Raw genomic sequence first — 12563 nt, 5'->3', positions numbered from 1 at the left:
AATGATAACTTTTCAATTTCATACTGATTTCCAAAAACTCTGAGAACAGCTTAATTTCTTCATTTTTTTGGCATGAGTTTAATTATGATATGATTTGGCGAGAGATATAGATTTTCTTTGAGAACATCTGAAATCAGTGTTTTCAAGTTATTCTGACACTGCATTGAAGCTCCTTGGGGGGTTGGGAGAAATGGGATGAAACAGGAGGAAGTAGGAAATTAGTCAAACCTATTTCTGTAACTTATTTCAGATTTATGATAACCATGCTTCTTCCCCCCACAAGAGAACGCATCTTTGAGACCAGCAAGAGAATATTAATTAAAGTGAATGCAGAGATAGTCAGGCTTTGTTTTAAGCTTAACAGAAGGCCCATCATTCAAAATAGCCCAAATCCTTTAAGTTGAAAGCTGTTTGGTAACATCCATATGGATGCACAATGCACTAATTGCAGCGACTGCACATTTTAAGCTTCTTGCCAAAGTGGCGATTTTAATTAAAAATTTTTAGGCAAAGCTTTAAGCCTAACCTTTCAAAACAAAGTATTTCTCCTACAAGGCAACCGACTTAACATATCATTTTAATAATCATCATTATGAACAAACATTTATTGAAATCCTCATTAAAGACCAGGCATTATATGATGTGTAATTAGCCATGATTGAAAAGAATCCTCTATTTTAATGGTGTGACTGTTTATTAAATCAGATTTATGTAAATGTAAAACACTGTTCATATTTTAGACACATGTGGATGAAAGAATAGCATTTCTGAGAGTATGTCCTATTTCAATGAAGGACAAAAAAAAGTGAGAGGAAAGTACTGATCCAGGTCTTCTAAGAGTCACCAAGACATGTTTTAATCTTTAAAAAAATCATATATATATATACATATATATATTCAGTTTTATATAACCATTTATATACAATCATGCATAATATGCATGGTTGTGTATAATCATACAGACACATACATGCACACATATATATAAAGTTTGAAACAGCTCATTGAAATAGTTTTCATGACAATTAAGAATAGAAAAGTCTTCACCAAAGTGGCTTATTTTTCTTCAAGAATTTCATATGTGAAGCTTTATTTGCTCAGCATACCTTTATAATTGACTGCTTCCCAAGTGGGTATAAGTTAATTAAATAGAATTCTGACCCTTTAACCCTCCTTATATATTACAGCCCTACTACACTATATTTAAATAAACCAAAGTCATGTAACCCAGCAGTGTGTGCATTTTTTACAACTTAAAACACACACACACAAATCTCATAAAACCACTTCTATGTATTTAGTAGTCAGAGAAACACGAGGGTTCATGTCTGACTTTAATTAAAAGATCTGAGCGGAGATGTGACTTCATTTGGGGTGGATTTTTTCTTTCAAATTAAAAGTTATCACTGTTCAAAGTGTTGAAGCACAAGAAGTTTTCATGCTAAGGTTTTAGAATTCACTATATATGATCACCTACAGTTTGAATCTGTCTTGTTATCCACCTTATTCAGCAGAAATTTACAAAGCTGAAATGCATTTCTGCAGTGAAAACTAGATCACATATGATTGGTAAGTAGAGAACAGTGTCAGCATAAACCAGAAGTCATGGTGGTTCACATGACAGAGTTCTCTCCAACGTTACAGTTTTGAACCACCGAGTCACAGTAGCCACGTGCAAGAGACATAAACACAGTTGCATGCAAGCTGAAGGGGTCTACAGTACTCTACGTGCTGCCCATTTACCCCCAGGCTTCATCTTGGCTTGGGTTGGCCACATGCTCTGTCTTGAAATTTTTTATTGTGCAATTCTTTGCCCATTTTGCCCTTTCAACCAAAATTCAGTATCCCTAACCGTTCCATCATGTAAACTTTCACCTGTAAACTGTGACACTATTTTTAGTAGTTGGTGGGTTTTTTTTTTTGGGGGGGGGTCTTTTTAGGGCCACACCCATGGCATATGTAAGTTCCCAGGTTAGGGGTCCAGTTGGAGTTGTAGCCACCAGTCTACACCAGAGCCACAGCCATGCGGGATCTGAGCTGCATCTGTGACCTACACCACAGCTCATGGCAATGCCAGATCATTAAACCCACTGAGCAAGGCCAGGGATCGAACCCACGTCCTCTTGGATGCCAGTCGGGTTCGTTAACTGCTGAGCCACGAGGGGAACTCCAGTTTTATTTATTTATTTATTTATTTATATTGCTTTTGTGAGTGTTGTGCGCTAAAGACTGAATTTTCTTTCCCCCCTCCCCCCAACATGTTGGAACCTAATCCCTGATGTGATGGTATTTTGAGGCAGAACCTTTGGGAAAAGATTAGTTCATGAGGGTGGAGCCTACATGAATGGGATTAGGCCCTTATAAATAGACCTCAGAGAGCTCTCTTGCCCACTCCATCATGCTGAAAGCATAGCAAGGATAGAAAGAGGGTCCTCAGAAAAGACCAAATCTGCTGGTGCTTTGATCTTGGACTTTCAAGCTTTGAGAACCATGATAAACACATTTCTGTTGTTTCTAAGTCACCCCATCTACGGTATTCTGTTATAGCAGCCCAAACATACTCATTTGCTCCTATCCAGACATATGCTGAATACATTTTGAGTGGTCTGCCACTTATTCTTTCTTCCCATAAGCTGTTCAGTTTTTACTGTGGTAGGCTGCAAAACACAGAGAGGCATACATATATCATGTTCGAGCAAAAACACCTATTATGGGGCACAATTTGATACTGTCACAAAGTGACACATTGTGGACACAACCACAGCACATCGTTTCCTCCAGGAAATGTCAGCTGACAGTGAGCAAGGTCCATGGAGGCCATGCTAAGGGATTCGGACACTGGACACCCAGCTAAGCTCCCCTCCAACACGTTCCTGTGTAGCAGCTTCACAATATGAACAGTGTCAATGACAACAAAACACTGAGTGATGAGTCATGGCGATTAAGACTCTATCTCCATGTAAAGTCATCTGATGGGCGTTCCTCACAAAATCATAATAATAGGTTATTTTAAAGTATTTTGATACCAGTTAGCGCATCACAGCAAATGGTTACAGTTCTCTAATACCTGGGATGAGTTCTGAGAATATGGGGTGATTATGGAACATGTGTATCATTATGAGAAACAAATAGCGGCATTTCGTGCACATGTAGCATTTTATCTTATCCAAAGGATATTTTCACTTAAAGAGCGTGCCTGAAAAAATAGGACCATAACCTTAAGAGAACTGATTTTACATCAACTGGGCTTTTTAAAAAAGTTCTACTTCTTCTAGGCACTGGTTCTAAGTCTTCTGGCATATCAGCCACAGGCAGTATGCTCCAAGTGTAAGTACCCACACCATTCACTGTAAGAACACAGTCTTTATAGGAACTATGGTGGCCAGCTGTCCCAGTTTGTCAGGACTGAGGGAGTTTCCAGTATACAGGACTTTCAGCCTTAAAACAGGTAAACCAACAAAAGACCCAGAATTGCCAAAGCCATCCTGAAGAACAAAAACCAAGCAGGAGGCGTAACTCTCCCAGACTTCAGGCAATGTTACAAAGCTACAGTCATCAAGACAGTGTGGTACTGGTATCAAAACAGACATATAGACCAAGGGAACAGAGTAGAGAACCCAGAAATAAACCCAGACACCTACAGTCAATTAATCTGTGACAAAGGAGGCAAGAATATAAAATGGGAAAAAAACAGTCTTTTCAGCAAGTGGTGCTGGGAAAACTGGATAGCCACATGTAAATCAATGAAACTGGAACACACCCTCACACCATGCACAAAAATAAACTCAAAATGGCTTAAAGACTTAAACATAAGACAAGACATCATCAAACTCCTAGAAGAGTACAAAGGCAAAACATTCTCTGACAATCAATCTTACAAATGTTTTCTCAGGTTAGTCTCCCAAGGCAACAGAAATAAAAGCAAAAATAAACAGCCTTCTCTCCTCCCAACCCCTCAATGAACTGTCTTCCTGAGTCTCTTTTAGGCTTTCCTCGGGAAGTGTATTATTGAAGCCATGGTGTATCACATGCTGTTCTAATGAGGCTGATGAATTCAAGACCATCATCTTGCTCCTCACCACATTTCTCAGTTGTACTACCAACAGATCTGCCTTGTGCCATGTGGCATGGAGGAGATGGTTAAGGCCACCACTCTCAAGTGACAAGAAGTACAAATATCCCCTGAATCTCTGTGGCAAATGGGCCCCCAACCTGCGATTCAATGAGCAGTGGCAGAGCCAAACCATCAACTGGTCTATTTCAATTCAGGAAACACTTCCTAAGCATTTTATTTTTTTCTGTTTAGGGCTCCACCTGCAGCATATGGAAGTCCCCAGGCTAGGGGTCAAAAGGGAGCTATAGCCACTGGCCTTCGCCACACTCACAGAAACTTGAGATCCGAGACATGTCTGTGACCTACACCACAGCTCATGGCAATGCTGGATCCTTAACCCACTGAGCGAGGCCAGGGATCGAACCTGCATCCTCATTTTTACTCGTCAGATTCATTCTGCTAAGCCACAAGGGGAACTCCCTTAGCATCTATTTTTAAGTAAATCACAACATTTGGGGTGGAAGAGGAGAAAATTATTAATCAAGTAAGGTCCCAGTGGTGTTCTAGAGCTAGCTTAAACTGGCTTATGAGAGCCCAAGGTTAAAATGTTCAGGAATTTTGGGATTTTCTGCCATCGCTCAGTAGATTAAGAAACTGACTGCAGCAGCTTGGCTTGCTGTAGAGGCGCAGGTTCGATCCCCCAGCCAGTGCAGTGGGTTAAAGGATCAGGAGTTGCTGCACCTGAGACTCAGATTCAATCCCTGGCCCGGGAACTTCCATATGCTGCTGGTTTGGCCATAAAAAAAAATGTTCAGGAATTTTGAAAGCTATAATTAAACACAGCCACCTTTGAAAGTGGCAATAGAAGAAGGCATATTTACACCATGAGGTACAGACCATCAAGCAATTAGGGTTTTTCTGCTGTCTTTCAGGAGAGCCGGCAGCACACCACTGCTGTCCTTGGGAGCCTCAAAGGTCTGGAAGGGGATGATGGCCAAGAAGACAATCACCTCTAAGTCAAAATGGACAATGGAAGAGCTATCCTAGAGGTACCAATTCGGCGAGGAAGAACTGGGCTTTGAAAGATATATAAAAGTTTAGTGTGTGGAAAGGAGTGAAGGCATTCTGGAGTAGCCCAGGGCTCTGGGAAGCAGTGAGTGGCTAAAGGGGCAGGTACCTATCTGGGGTATCAGGAAACAGAGGCAGGGGAAGCTGGCAGGGGAGGCGAGGGTGGTAGAGTGGAGGTGCCCTGCTTAGGATCTGGGGCTTTTCTGTACGCAGTGAGGAGGTCTTAGGGGCATTTGATTAAGGAAGTCCCCAGGACCGTCCCCAAACCATGGGCAGTTGTGTGCTTTCCATTCAAATGAGGCCTCAGCTGCTTCTGTGAAATCTGTGGGTAAATAGTTTTTTACCCTTTTTCAGGATGTCACCAAATCACATAAGGCAGCGGGTTCTTCAAATGACTTGGACTGCTCACAAAGCACCGGGTTCTATAGCACTTAACGTGGAAAGGTCTTATTCTGCCCATAAGGAATATCCAGTATCCTGGACTTGTGATGACACAGAAACTAAACTTCTTCCCAAGGACTGCAATTTTCAAAATGTAGCCTGTGGGGATAATTTAGACATTTTTCATGCACCAGAAAGACACCTTAGGTATTTGATAAATCATCTGTTCGCCTGAGTCTTTATATTTGTGTCTGCATTTAAACGGCAAAGGAAAAAACATGCACCAACTCTCACTACTCTGCCGTCCATAACTCAAACATGATTTACTGTTTTTGATTAACACACAACCTTAGATAAACTTTCAAACGGCAGCGTTTAGGGTTCTAAAACACTGAAATCTTTTAAAGAGCAACTGCAGTAAATCAGAAAACATCATCAGGACACTCTTGTGTTGATTCACTGTAGTCGCATGTCAAGAACTTGGAGCTTCAGCTCATTAAAAAGGTGAAGCCTGTAATGGCTGATGAATAAGACGTTCACATCAACACAATCGGTCTCCTCCTGGTATAAAACAATAAAGTGCCACCAGCTCAGTGGTTTAGCGGCAGGCCTGGGGTCAATCTCTCACTTCCATTGGCAACAGAGTTGGTGAATGCAGTGACGGGGCCAGCACACACCAGGCTCAGGGGATTAAGGGATGCTTCACGCTTTTTTAATGTCCACTTGTGGCTGACTGAAACAAAAGCACCAACAGAGTTAAGGGAATCAAGCTCTTACTGTGACAGACAATGCAATAGCCCGTCGCCTTGCTCCAAACCAGAATCCCACCCACAAGGTGGTAAATCAGGAACGTGACATCCTCTCTTCCACACCTGTGAGTGGGAGCACATCCCAGAAAGGTCTGCTTTTCTCTTCACACAGATGCTGAAGAACAAAGCCATGTCTTGTCTGGGTTATGCTGTTTGTTTTCCAGTCTGTTGGCATTAAAACTGCACCCTAAGCACCTATCACGTCTCATGATGCTCTGTTAAGTTCTTTTCAAAAGATCTGACTTTGAACACTGGGGTCATTTGAAAGAAAGAAAAAAAAAAAAAACATTCTAGTGCTCTAGTGACTTAGTAGCTTCATTGTCATGGGGCGGGGGGAATCACCACGAAACATAATAATCAAATAAATCAAATATAATGTATATTGTATGAAGTATGTAAATTTGAAAATAAAATAGCCCAATCAGCTCCAATAAAGCTGTTTTGGTTTGGCTCCTTTTGCAACTCTTAGACTCAGTGGCTTTGCATGAGCTGTCACCGACAATGAGCCAGGGCTTAAGATGCTAAAGTGGAAAAACTCTTTTGTTTTTTAATTACTAACCTCCCAAGTTTTACTGCTAGAGTTTACATGGTTCTCATGATCAATTATTAAGCACAAGCTGGTCAAAGCAGGATATAAAACTACTCATGCCTGGATTAACATGATGAAGTTAAATCTTATCTCTCTCAGTACTTCCTTATTAAGAAAAATTCTAACAGGTTGATTTTTAGGGACTGATGTACCTTTATTTTAAGCTAAAGAACACATCAACTTTTTCCTTCGCTCTCTGGGATGCAGTAAGTTAAGACTGTCGACATACAAAGGAAAGGTGATTCAGGTAAGACATACCTGAAGCATATAGGTAAAGGGAATCTACTAAGACTCATGGTGTGAAAACAAACAAGGAAATATTTAGAGAGACTAGAAAACAATTAATGGCAAGAAGAGCTTTGTGTTAGAACAAGCTCCAAATAAAACTGCAAACACTACCAAATCTGGGGAGAATATGCAGCCATGGTCACTGTTCAGAAGGTTGTCCTGCTAAGCACACAGATACAGCACAGTAATTCCTCTTGACCATAAATCCTTTGCACTTGAAATTCAAACGTGTAGATTTGCTTCTAGGTACTAAAGAATTACCTCTAAATTGAATCAATAAATATCAAAGTTATAAAATCAACTTCCGTTCACTTCTTTCAGCCCTTATTCTGTCTTCTGCATCTGTACAGTACAGCTGTCTGTACTCTAAATATTAGGATCATATATTTTCCCAACATTTTACTAAATTTTTCAAATATACAGAAAAACAAGAGAATTATAAGTGAGCATCCTCATCCCTACTACAAGATACTACAATTACCATTTTGACGTGCTTGCTTTATAACCTATCTATTCCTCTGCCTGTGCTCTATCCATCCACTAATCCATCCTATTTTGATGCATTTCAAAGTAAGCTGCAGATACCAGTACACTTCACCCCCAAAATATGCATATTATTAATTATAGCCCAATATATATTCATGTTTTTAGATTAATTTTATTTATGGTAAAATGCACACTTTTTGTTGTTGTTGTTGTTGTTTGTTTTTAGGACCGCACCCATGGCATATGGAGTTTCCCAGGCTAAGGGTCGAATCGGAGCTACAGCTGCCAGCCCACATCACAGTCAGAGCTACAGCTGCCGGCCCACATCAGAGCCAGAGCAACACAGGATCTGAGCCTCGTCTGTGACTTACACCATGGCTCATGGCAATGCCAGATCCCCAACCCACTAAGCGAGGCCAGGGATCGAACCCACATCCTCATGGATACTAGTTGGGTTTGTTTCTGCTGAGGCATGATGGTTCCCATCATGGGAACTCCAAAATGCACACATTTTGAGGACATTATTTGATGAGTTTTTAGTGGTATTGCATAGGAAATGTTGCATTACTATGTACTAGATCGGTTTTAAATCAGAATGTGAGGATGTGATTTTTCTTACTAAAAATGTTTTCTTTAACATTGTCACTCTTTTTTCTACTGCAACCAGCTCCTACGTGGGCAAAACACTGACAAATACAACTGCCAGCAAGAGCACAGGCACAGAGCACTCAGACTGTAATCATTCTTAACCTGAGTCACTGCCAAACTGGAGAACCAGATGATCAACAAGGAAGGCTCTCCAGAAAACTCTATCTGCATATCTAACTACACGCAGGTTTTCCCCTACAATTTCAGTTGGCTTACAGACCTGCATACCATGCATAGACCCACGGACTGCAGGTCAAGAACCTCAAGACTGGTCGGTCAGAATGCTGAAGCATCAAGCAGCATTTCCAGCATCTAGGCACAAATTTTAGAGCATACTGCAGAGGAAGTAACATTCCTTGAATGTTAAGTAACTGAAGGTAATGCCTTTTGAACCAAGAGGCACAGACTAGGGACACTCCTGTTGTTAGGGGGTAAAGGCTTATATGATTTCCTACACCCTCCCCAAATGATAAAAATACAATCAAGCAAACAAAAACAAAACAAAAATCTCACCTAATCTGTGCATCATGTTTCCTTCAAGGGATGCAGAACCTAGTCCATTCTATCTGGTGAAGTGAACTGCCAACAGGAAAAGCCTAAATAGGCACTGTGGATCTCCATACAGGGATCTAAAGAGATGATCTACAGAGTATGAAGAGTTGACTCCAAGACTCTTCCCCTCACCCCCATACCATCCCTCCCCCTCCCCCTCTTTACTCTCTACTAAAGTCATTATCAGCATCAGTGATGTAGCGACATTAATGTAGGATTAAAGATAAATGGAAATTAATTCCATAGTACCCATTCCTACCAGTTATATTAAATGCCATTGATAATTGCTTTATTTCTTTTGTGCTATTTTTATTATCATGTTGTTACAAAAGTAAAAATCATTATGAGGGCTTCTCATAGCTTTGCTAATGACACTAACTCTTATTTTCCTTATTAAGTCAAAACAACATCAGCCAAGATTTTGCAATTGTTCTTAATGTGGCCACCCACAGTTTCCCTCTCAGGAAGGGTCACAGACAACTCATTGGAGCAACTGGGAGGGTTTCTTGTGCCTCTGGTCCCCACAGCAACCTTCAAGGCAGGCATTTTTACGTCATCTTATGGTTGAAGAAGCTGAAGCTCAGAAATATGTGCTGGAACCCGGTACAACCCACTCCTACTCTCTGGACTGACTTCTGTCTCTCTTATCAATAACAATGTTTCTTCTTATCATCAGAAAACCAACTCATGGTCTTTTACGTCTATACTTTACAGACTGAACAGGCTTCTACGGTCTTACTTTGGTGCTGTCATTTCAGAGCTGTGGCATTCCAGGACCTGGCCTGGAAGTTTGGCATTCTGATGATTCTTGCTCACGTTCATCTCTCTGGTTAAACCTTATCTACACTGGTACCCTGTTCATCTCAGGCACATGAATAACTTGTGCCTCCCTGGCTAGCCTTGGTTACCAGGTGTGTCTCTGTAACCTGGCTTGGTAGCACCTAGATGCCAAGGGCTGCAAATCCTTAGGAACCAATTACAAAGGGACAAGGAAAATGTGGAGCCAGGGATGAATCATGATTCCTCAGTCTTACTCCCATCAGCCCAAGGTTGCCATAGAAACCACACCTAATTGTTCCTCTTCCTTGCTACTGCCACCAATCTGTTCACTGGTTTGGGTGTTCAAGGGAATCTGCACAGCACCGCTTCAGTTCTCTGGTCCACAGAATTTTACTTTCATACAACTTAATTTTATACTATCTCTTCCCTTGAGCATAAAATAAAGAGACTGAGAGTTTCAAAAACAAAATTGACATAGTTTCTTGACCCCAGTTTTCTAGTGATTAAATGCAACAAGACCTTTCCTCATTTCTTCTCTTAGAAGCTTCCCATTCCCTCTTCCCTTGCTGCCCTTCCCTCAGCACACACGCACACACACACACAACACACACACACACATACACACTCACTCATACCATTCCAATGCCGTTGCTGATATTTTTGAAGGACTGTTCTGATCAGAGAAATTCTAAACATATACATTTGGTATCCTACACATCTTGGTGACTTGTAACCCTTCTGCAATTAGCCCAATGAGGAGGAATTTTAGGAAACACTGGGCTTGGGATAATGAAATCTAAACTTTTTTCATTTCTGTTGACATGTCTTCCTCACAAATAATAAGGGAGGCTTACTTCCTTTACTTTAAAGCACCAAAGAAAGTGGATGCTCTTTAGAGGTTCTGAGGGGATAGAAAGAAAGCCTTGTTGTGACTTTTAGTGGCTTGTGAAACCAGCACGGCCTACCTGGACTGGGTGGTGACCTTCTGTTGTAAAGAGCGACAGGGGCTGTGCAAAGGCCAAAACAAGAACCCAATGCTGATGGTGAGACCAGAAGGCGGGGGCAACACCAGGAACCTAGCACCAAGGTGGGGGGAAGTGGCTTTAAGGGCTGTGTGAAGCAGGCATCGTATATCTGATGATACACAGAGTGGACTGAGGAGGAGTTCACCTAGGCTGCAGTTTGCAGCCCTTTTCACATCTAGAAGCTTCGAGATCAATCTCTACTCACATATGAAACCAGCTTGTTTCACAGAGAGCCATCCTTTTCTTTTTTTCTTTTTCCCCCTTTTTAGGGCTGCTCCTGTGGCATATGGAGGTTTCCAGGCTAAGGGTCGAATCAGAACTACAGCTATCGGCCTACACCATAGCCACAGCAACACCAGATCTGAACCACGTCTGGGACCTACAACACAGCTCACAGTAAGGCCAGTTCCTTAACCCACAGAGCAAGGTGAGGTATTGAACCTGCGTCTTCACGGAGACTAGGTCGGGTCCTTACCCTCTGAACCACAACAGGAATCCCACTTTTTTTTCTTATGGAAGTCTTCGCCCTATGTTCCTTTCCACCATGCTTGACACCCACACAAAGCTTCCACTTTTGTCCCCAGACTTGTATTCCTCCCTTGGAAATTTTCCTTGAATATCTTTGGGATCAAAGAAAAAATAACAAGGAATGACTTTTCACCCTTCCCTTGAGATGCTTTACATTGATGTTTCTGAGCATTTCTGTGGTGGCCATTAGTACTCTTCACTAATTTCCAGCTCCATCTTCTGGACCCTGCGCACAACGCCCTGCTCGTCTTGCTTGGCAGTTACACATGACTGTTCGACTTGTACTGACCAACTAGAGGTACACCGCCATGTGGTTTCGTAAGGGGCAGTATTCCTCTTCTCCCTGCCAAGATGACTGAGGGAGCATGTATGGACGTACAGTGTCTGTTATCCTGCATCTCTGAGTAGAGCCCCTCCTAACTCATACTGGACACTCAGGGTTGACAAGGAACAAACATTTGTTAAATTAAGCCATAACAAAATTTAGCCCATTCTGAATAATACAATGACTATCATGTCTAATTTGGATCACAAGTCCCTGGGGAAGAACTGCAATTTATCTAATCTCAAAACAATCCTAGTGAGGTAGCTGGTTTTTGCCATTCCTTATTTCAAAGAGGAAAATAAGGGGTGGAGAACATACATAATTTACTTAAGGACGCATAGCTAGTAAGTGGCAAAGTTGGAACTGGGTACCCAGATTTTATTACTCCAAATCCCATACCCTTTCTACTGTGCAGTAATGGTAGAAACTAATACTTAAATTATATAGGTAGGAGAGAAGATTCAATTGTGAAAAGCAATAGAACAGAATTTGATAAGGTAAAAAGAAAAACACACACACACAAGCTATACAAGAAAATCCATGCTTTTATATTAAAAAATGAACAGTGGTACTGGATACATCTGTTGAGCTTTACAGCATTTTATTTTTGCTTGTTATTTCTTCCTTCTAGCAATAGGAAAGTTTCTAGATCTCTGGTGAAAAACTGGAATTCTCAAATTGAGTCTCACTCTCAGGTTGGGTAATTTGAATTTAATATAATTTGAATCTGGGTAAAACTTAAGGAACAGTATTCTTAGAAATTATAGGCAAGAAATGTCATGTATATCAAAAAGGATCTGGAAAGATATATACTAGCTATTAATAGTGGCTACCTCTGGAAGAAGATTCCGCAGGCTGGGAATTAGGTTCCACTAGATATTTCCATGTGTCATTTGAATACTTGGCAATAAAAAATTTTATTATTGAAATTTAATTATTGGAATAAACAACTTATTATTTGTACAATTAATATACATACACAATGTGATAAATAACTGCTGACCCTGTAACTCTGAGTTAGTGAGATGGT

At 41.0% G+C, this 12563-nt stretch overlaps 2 protein-coding genes across 10 annotated transcripts in view; one reads left to right on the top strand and one right to left on the bottom strand.

Moving 5' to 3' along the window:
- The window catches only part of MTERF1 (mitochondrial transcription termination factor 1), a 566280-nt gene extending 559630 nt beyond the window's left edge, over positions 1-6650 (top strand). For all 7 annotated transcript variants that reach the window (XR_002347027.1, XR_001298914.2, XR_002347022.1 and 4 more), the window contains one exon: positions 4987-6650. The gene's annotated coding sequence lies outside the window, so the exon portion shown is untranslated. The remainder of the gene's footprint in view (positions 1-4986) is intronic.
- The window catches only part of CDK14 (cyclin dependent kinase 14), a 632242-nt gene that overhangs the window by 16017 nt on the left and 603662 nt on the right, over positions 1-12563 (bottom strand). The gene's annotated exons all lie outside the window — the stretch shown is intronic.

This window comes from Sus scrofa, chromosome 9, assembly GCF_000003025.6.
Source record: "Sus scrofa isolate TJ Tabasco breed Duroc chromosome 9, Sscrofa11.1, whole genome shotgun sequence".
NCBI lineage: Eukaryota > Metazoa > Chordata > Mammalia > Artiodactyla > Suidae > Sus > Sus scrofa.
This window is presented reverse-complemented; position numbering and strand designations above follow the sequence as displayed.